The following is an 8,706-nucleotide window of genomic DNA, read 5'->3' as shown; positions in this document are numbered from 1 at the left end:
CTTCCCGGGATTCAATCCAGTTAGTACATCAAACTTGTATAAGAGGAAGAAATACGAATGAGGAGTAACGAGATGCTTGAATATGACAATATGCAGCAGCATTTGCTCCTTATTTTCGAGATGGGTCACAGTCAAGGTACCCGTATTTTTCATCAGGTTACGCACCGTCGCCTGCAATCAACTTCAATTTTGACGATGATAAAGTCCGCTCTTCTGGTAAAGCTGTGGTGGGGTGGCTCAAGCTTAAAGCTGCGCTTAGATGGGGGATTTTTATAAGGAAAAAACCAGCTGAGAAACGCGCTAAACTCGTTGAGCTTGATGATACCCTAGTTAATAGGTCTTCTGGAAGAGCTGAGAAAACCAGAAATTTACGCATCGAATCCTTCTTTATGTAAAGGTATTTTGTTCTTTTTACACATCCGTTTGGTTGTATTTTGTATCATGATTTCTATGATCAAGGTTTACAGGAACGAAAGTTCAGTGGGTCATCATAAACTTATATGTCAAGCCATTTCTACTATCAGGACCACATTAATAATAGGGCTAATTTCGGACGGTATGAACGGATAATTTAGCATTTCCTGACATAATTTAGCATTTCCTGACGAAGTTATCTTACAGATGCTTGACATGATTTGCACCAGGTCATGAGTACCACCCAAATCGTACAAAAGATTCCTTTTTTTTTTTGCTTCTTAGACAATAATAAGGCAACAAACGTACCATTCTTTCACAATGCTAGAGCATTTCACGACAAACACTAAGAAATGTAAGTAGGATAAGATGTACAATATTATCGGGTCACCGCGACCCGACATTTTGGACTAGCCATGGCCAGTGTCAAAGCCAGGGATTGACTCCAACTAGGGCGGAAAATCTCAGCGGAGGCAAAAGGGTAATTGTTTAAGGGTCGGCCGAAATGGCAAGCCTACAACAGTCAATTCCGCCATCAACACCATTCGAGCTCATAATCTCCCACCTATGGCGATGTTGTACCATGGCTTTATACGATGACCCTGAAGAGATGGCTCAACTAAGGTTCTTCATGAACACAAGATCAAATTACCACCTTGTGAAAGACCGCCTAATACGATTTAACAGGAAGTAAAGAAAAAAAAAAAAAAAAAAAAAAAACCGCATCTGATTGCTGATAGTACTTGATGAAAGACCGCCTACTACGATAGTTTGGAACTCATTAGTCCAACATTTGATGCAGCATATAACAAAACCGGTAATTCAGGAATAACCGAATGTTGGCACCAAACAAAGCTTCAACAACAACAACAACATCAGAGCCTTAATCCCAAAATGATTTGGGGTCGGCTGACATGAATCATCCTTTCGAACCGTCCATGGGTGAACGCACGCCTCAAAATGCGAATAAAAAAAGAGAAGATGAAAAACAAAAGGAAGAACGAAAATGTAATGGAAAGTGAAGTGAAGGTAAACTTAGGGGTTTTAAAATCGAATTTCGGATTTCTTTTATAAAAACTTAAAAATTAAATCGAGAGAAAAGATTAGAACGATTTTTAAAAACGGAAATAGAATTAAGGATCCGGAATGAACCAAGTAAAATCTATAAGAAAGTGGTTGTTAAAAAGTGCAATAACGGAGAGAAGAATAAATAATTTAATTTCTTGAAATTAAATAAAAAACACTAAATATGTCAAAAACATCAAATACTAAAAATCCATATGTATCATTTCCCTCCATTGTGCCCTCTCCGTCACCATACTCTCCTCAAGCCCCAGAACTCTCATATCATGCTCTATCACTCTCAACCATGTCCTGTCTCGCCTTCCTCTACCTCTAGGGACCTTTTTCTCGTTCTCCAAGTCTCCGCCTCCTAATCAAAAGGCCCATAGGTCTCCGTCTCACATGGCCAAACCATCTTAGTCGGTTTCCATCATCTTGTCCTCTATTGGCGCCACTTTTACCTTTTTCTCATTCCTTAACCGATCTTTCCTTGTATGTCCGCACATCCACCTCAACATGCGCATCTCCGCCACACTCATCTTTTGAATGTGACAATGTTTCACGGCCCAACACTCGGAGCCGTAAAGTAAGGCAGACCTAATTGCCGTGCGATAAAATTTTCCCTTTAATCTTTGGGACATATCTTTATCGCATAGAAACCCTGAAGCACTTTTCTATTTTAACCATCCCGCTTTAATTCTGTGAGCCACATCTCCGTCTAACTCCCCATCTTTTTTAATAATAGATCCTAGATATCTGAAGAAATCCGAACCCTCAACAACCTTCCCATCGAAAATAATACTCCCCGCCTCTGTCGATCTCAACCCCGCCACCTTAGTGAACTGACACCTCAAATACTCAGTCTTACTCCTGCTCAGCCTAAACCCACGAGCCTCTAAAGTCTGCCTCCACAATTCCAACTTTCTCTCCACCCCCTCTTTTGTCTCATTAATCAGCACAATATCATCAGCAAACATCATACACCAAGGGATGTCGTCCTGAATATCCCTTGTCAACTCATCCATAACAATAACAAAGAGAAAAGGACTAAGTGCGGAACTTTGATGCACCCCGATGGTAATAGGAAGACAATAAAGCCTCCATACTGACCATGGTTTGTAAAACAACTGAAGTACTAAAAGAAAATTATACCCAACAAGAAAATGACTGTGAGGTCATGCCATGGAAATTCTCATAAGACTCTTTGCTCCTTGAAGTATGATACTTGCCAGTGTCGAGTGAATAAAAGACCATTTCATTACCAATACGTTTCGGCAGATAAATCCGGTCCCTCATGCTCCTATCTTTTGCCACTATTGAAAATGATGATGCCGAACTAACAAATAGCATGTAATTCCCTAGGCTTCTCAGTTCAGCCCAACGCTTCTCCTTCACATCAAAACTGTACACTTGAACCTCAAGTCCACTATCTAGAATAAAAACACATATATCAGTTTTCCATCAAGCTCGGCTATATAGCACTCTGATGGTTATCAAATAATACCTCGCAAGTGCACGATTGTCATTGTACACTATTGAGGGTCGATCCCACGAGGAGCTAGGAAGAGTACTAATCGTTTTAATTCTTAGGCTTAGCTAAGTCGACAATATTTAGATGAGGTTTTTAAACTAACAACTACCCAAGACAAAATGAAATGCAAATTAACAAGAGAAGGAAAAATGAGCAAGAGAAGATTAAGTTGTAAATCAAATGATTAAAAGGCCTAGAACTCGGTTCTCCCACAACAATTCATAATTCCACGTCACGATTCCCTAGGCTAATCACTCGGGTAGACAAGCAAGGAGGAGATGGCTCTAATTCGCCTAAAACCCCCCTCTCGGGTTCGAAAGAGGACACTAGAACTACCCACCAACCCCCCTCTCGGGTTCGAAGGTCGGAATCCCTAACCTAATACCTGGCTACCCTAAGAACATGCATTTTCCCAAGGTGGCTTAGTAATGGCTAAGGTCATTAAGCCCTCATCGTTTTCCGGGTCATCCCACTCCTCCTCTCGGAGGTCGATTTCAAACGCTAGTCTAGAGGTACCCTCCCTTGGTTCTCCCTTTCGGTCTCAACCTAGGTTAGTGATAAGACCAATTTCCGGGTATCCAATTCACAACCTAACCAACTCCAACTCTCGTTGGTGGACAAGGGTCACAAATCGACAATTCCCAAAATCGGTCCATAAACCATATCAATCCTCTAGACTACCCTCACTAATCTCCCCCAACAATTAGCCTTTATGTGAATCAATTAATGAAATTACTCATGTCGGGTCAAACCGAGTCCTAGTAAAAGACTACACGCTAATCATGTTTCTAAAGGCAAGAGAAACAATAAAGATGGGGTCTTTAAGCATAAACATGGTGGAAGAATAAATTATACTATTAAACATGCAATAATCCAACACAAATTATGAAGAAAGACAATTTAATCTAAGAATGGATGAGGATTAAACTAAAAGACACAATCTTTAACACAAGTAACTCAAAGACTCAATCTTTGAATGTAAACAACAATGGTGAACATGAATAAGATGAACAAGAGAGAAACAATAACAATCTAACAACAAAAGAGAAGAATTCAAACATAAACAATTAAACAAAACTTAAAAGAAGGCAAATGCAAACAGTTGAAATTAAAGAGAGAAATAAGAGTAAAGAATTATACCAATAACATGGAAACTTTGAATTGATGGAAGAACTTGGATAAACAAGAGAACAATTGTATTAATTTTTGAGTAAAGATTACAACTTGGGTAAAAGGAAAATTGAGAGAGGAAAATAAATTTAGGGTTCTACAAAATATTTAGAGAGGAAAATAATCTAACTAGTCTAATTGGTAAGGTGGTGTGATGGTTTGAGGTGTTAAATACTAGACTAGTTACGAGTTACTAGTTACTAATAATAATAATAATTATTATAATAATAAATAATGATACTAATCATATACTACTAAACCACCCTAAAAGACACGACTAAACCAAAATGAAAAGGGGAAAGGGGGTTAAAACCGTACAAAAAAAAAGGCAAAACAAAGGGAGCAAAAGACGACAACACGGATTGAAAGCAGCATGTGAGGCTCAGCCGGTCCACCGGCCGTCGGTGATGGCACCGGCTGGGAACTTCCTGGAAACTTGGTGAAAATTTTGATGGTTCTCCCAGCCGGTAGGGGTGTCGACTGTCGGTGACCCGGCTGAGTGCACATTTGAGATTTGTGCGAGGTGACCCGGCTGAGTGCACATTTGAGATTTGTGCGAGTTGGGAGCCGGGCTGCCGGCGGCCGGTGAGGGACCGTCTGGGAGTTCTCTGGAAAATAGAGGGAAATTAATTGCGTATTCCCAGCCGGTTGGGTGTCGGCGGACGGGTGCCCGGCCGAGGGCCATATGGGTTCAAATTACTCGGATTCGATTCGTGAATGGTTGTGGTTGAATTAAATTGGTGGTTTTGGTTGAGTACGGAGGTTGTTGATGACGGTGTCGTGGACGGTGGAGGGACCGGTTGTTGTCGCTGCTGCTGTGATTGTTTGTGTGCAGGTGGAATGGATTTGAGGTGAGTGGTGGTCGAAAATGGCGATGATGAAGGGTTGCCGGTTGTCCTCGGGTTTCGGATTCCGAGTTCATGCTTGATGACGGGAGTAGCCATGGTTGTGCTTGAATTGGTGCGTGACCAAGGTGAGCAGCAATGGTGATGGAAATGGTGGTCAAGTGAAGGCATGGGATGAGCAAGTTGGTGAAAGGAAATACGAAGAGTAGCAGACAGTGCCAAATTTAGCAATTGGTTTGATGAATTGGTTTTGGTATTTGGGGACTGGGGTTGAATTCAACAAAAGAGCAGGGGAATCTTCAAGATAGAAGATGAACAAAGTGCCATAATTTGCCACGTGAATTAATTAGGAATGGTCAGCCGTTGACCTCCATCTTCTTTTATTATTGTTTGACTCCGTCTTATTCACTCGCTCGGTACCTATAAATACGAAAATACGAGAGCAGTATCAAATACTCGAGATGTAACAATTGTTCGAGATAAATGTAATAAAACTAGTTATTTCTAATTAATTAACAAAATGAGCTTTTTAACATTTAAAGCACACAAAATCGAGTCAAATAAGGTTATAAATGGGAGATAAACGCTACCTAAATACTACTCATCACACTCACTTAGATATTTACTGAATCCTTCATCTAGTGGACCTTTGTAAACATTCCAAGGGTATTCTCCCTTCACCATTTTAAAAACTCCAAGATTACCCTTCTTGTCTAGACAATAAAATGAATTATAAAGATATTTGGGGCTCGTATTATAGTTACTTTCAAAACTAGCACTCTCCACATCACCAAACGCATAGTTTGCAGAATGCCAATTGTCAAATGATGGCCGAAAATAGTTGACTGATGCATGAAAACTCCCTTCAATTCCAAATGTTACACAGTGAGAAGAAGTAGGACATGTTGTAAATAGAAAACTAGAATAATGATTATCGAGGGATTTACTCGGGTATTCACCAGTCACCCCCGTAAACAGATGAAGAAATCGTAGATAAGGCCTCCCCCCTGGTTGCGCATAATCAGCCACCCATCCTTCTTTTGCAACTTCCTACTCATCTAATACTATCAATGTCAGATTCTTTACATTGGTTTGATTGCCTAAATCTTCGTGCCACATGCAAGCATTTGAGGTCTATTATTCCTAAACCCGAATAGAAAGCCAACAGTGAACTGCCTTTATTTATGTTCCTTAAAAATAATGAAGGATTATGTGAGCTATGGGATCCGTGTCATTTTAATGATGGTTCAATTACCAAGAGACTACCTTATTCAATCTCAGTCATATCTACTTAGGGGCGTTTGTTTCGCGAATGGGTATGGGTTTGGAATCAGGAATCATACCTGAGTGGTATGGGGTTGGAACTCCATTCCTCATACCGAACTCCATTCCTCATACCTTGTGTTTGTTTCAATTGTATGCGGTATGGGTTTGAAACTAAGCTAAAGTTGAAATAGGTAAAATCTAATACTTTAAATAATAATTTTAACATATAAAATCATGAAAATAAAGATTTAATCAAATAATTATATAAAATATTTCATTTACAATATGTCACAATATTTATTTTTACATTTTTGTTTAGTTATAGTTTGATACCCATGGGTATCAATCTCATACCCACCCTCACTTTGGGTATGAGAAACCCATACCTCATGGGTTTGAGGTATGGGTATAAAACCCCCAAATTTGCCAAACAAACATTTGGTATAGGTTTGGCTCATTCCAAACCCATAACTCATACCTTTTGTGTTTGAACCAAACACCCCCTTATAGATATGACCGAGATTGAATAAGGTAGTCTCTTGGTAATTGAACCATCATTAAAATGACATGGATCCCATAACTCACATAATCCTTCATTATTTTTAAGGAACATAAATAAAGGCAGTTCACTGGCTTTCCATTCGGGTTTAGGAATAACAGACCTCAAACGCTTGCATGTGGCACGAAGATTTAGGCAATCAAACCAATGCAAAGAATCTGATATTGATAGTATTAGATGGGTAGGAAGTTGCAAAAGAAATGATTTTGGGATCTCTGTCGTCGTCGCCTTCAACTCCTTACTGGTTTCAACACAAGTATCCTCATTCTGCTTCTTAAAGGATGGTAATCTGTCAAATTGCATTAAGATAAAGGTTTTCAATTGCATTATGCTATGAAATTAAAGTTTGTTTGTCAGCTAGTTTAACTCGTAATGACATCATTTAGGCTAATTTCGAATCCTATAAACTGCCTTTACGACTCTTTTTGCACCAACGAATTTAAGCAACCTCAATCAAGTATAGGATTTAAATGTTATAATAAGACTTTTGGTTCCAAATTTTACATTCCTTTGACTCTTACACTGTATATAAAAGAAGCAAATAAAACCATCTTATACGAAAATTTGCAAAAACAAAAATAATAATAACAACGAGTAATAATACTAATACTGTAACAATAATACGGAGTTTTAATTGGAGCTAACCTTGTTGCAGGATTGGAAGGGATGAGCCAAAAACTCTGGTTATTGAAATAAGACCCGAAGAAAGCGTAACTACTATCTTGTAACCGGTATTGATGGATGGTATCACTCGCGGGTTTTACCATATAAACACAATTCCCTTCAATTCGACCACCGTCAGCATAACACCAAGTACAACAATTATCCCCTAATAAAAGCGCACAATCTCCTCCTAGTGTATCGACCTGAATCCAAGTAATTCGGGTAGAGATATCGACTTACGAGTGATCGGGTTCCAAAGCGAATACATTGTCGATTTTTCGCGGTCTCGTAATATTAACCAACCCATAACAGACGCAACAATCGACTTCCCCTGTAATTCCCGGATTTCCTTGATATGCGAATTGTTGGTATTGATTGAGAAGAAACTTTGTTTCTTGATATGCGAATTGTTGGTACCCAATAACCATGGTAATTCATCTATGGAGGGTAGATTCTTGTATTCTTTGTCTTCTGCCATGGTTTGAATCTGTTGAAAAGTTTAGAAATTTAAGTTGGAATTTGGCTAAAAAGTTGGATTTTTTTTTATTTTTTTTTTTTTTGGTATACTTCTGGGATTAAGGAAATAGATCTAAGAAGGAAGAAGGGGGTTTGGATGGTGTTGCAGCTGTATGTTAGAAGAAACCCTAGATTTCTCCAAATTGGGCTACCATTCCTCGTTTCGCTGGCCCAAATCGGCCCATTTTTGGGTCAACTATTATCAAGGTATATGTCAATAATAATCAGTATGTAATCGGGTCAGGTTATACTGGGTTGGATCGCGGGTCTTGAGTTCGGGTATCAAGTGGTTTCGGGTCGGAATAACTTTGCCAGGTTTAGTTGTGAGGCGAAGACTTACCCGAAAAACAATGATGTTCCCTTCAAGTCTTCAACCATAATGTACGTGACACTGGGCCACTATTTGTCGGGTAGAAAACCGATGACATTCCCGCCTGTCGAAAAAAATTGTGTTCTTGTCGATCAATCAGAAATGAGACCTAGGAGAGAGAGGGTGTGTGTGTTTTATATGAACCTTGCGGCCATGTCTTCAAGATAGAAGAAACCCTAGTGTTGTCCGAAATGGGCTAACTACCATACGTCATTTCGTTGGCCCAAGTAAATAGTCCTCCCCAAAATTATGAAGCGGTTACTCTCTCTTTCTTGATAGTCCTCCCCAAAATTATGAAACTTGCGGCCAT

The 8,706-nt window shown here is 39.4% G+C and overlaps 1 long non-coding RNA gene across 1 annotated transcript; it reads right to left on the bottom strand.

The window, feature by feature from the left end:
• Positions 1-4,168: 4,168 nt before the first annotated feature.
• Positions 4,169-8,162, bottom strand: LOC141592799 (uncharacterized). Its single transcript, XR_012521223.1, has 3 exons — positions 7,493-8,162; positions 5,613-7,136; positions 4,169-5,442 (listed from the first exon to the last, which is right to left on the bottom strand). It is a non-coding gene; the product is annotated as an uncharacterized LOC141592799 (long non-coding RNA).
• Between the last annotated feature and the right edge of the window lie 544 nt (positions 8,163-8,706).

Source organism: Silene latifolia, chromosome 7 (genome assembly GCF_048544455.1).
Source record: "Silene latifolia isolate original U9 population chromosome 7, ASM4854445v1, whole genome shotgun sequence".
NCBI lineage: Eukaryota > Viridiplantae > Streptophyta > Magnoliopsida > Caryophyllales > Caryophyllaceae > Silene > Silene latifolia.
The sequence above is the reverse complement of the archived record's forward strand: the minus strand, read 5'-3'. Positions and strand labels throughout refer to the sequence as shown.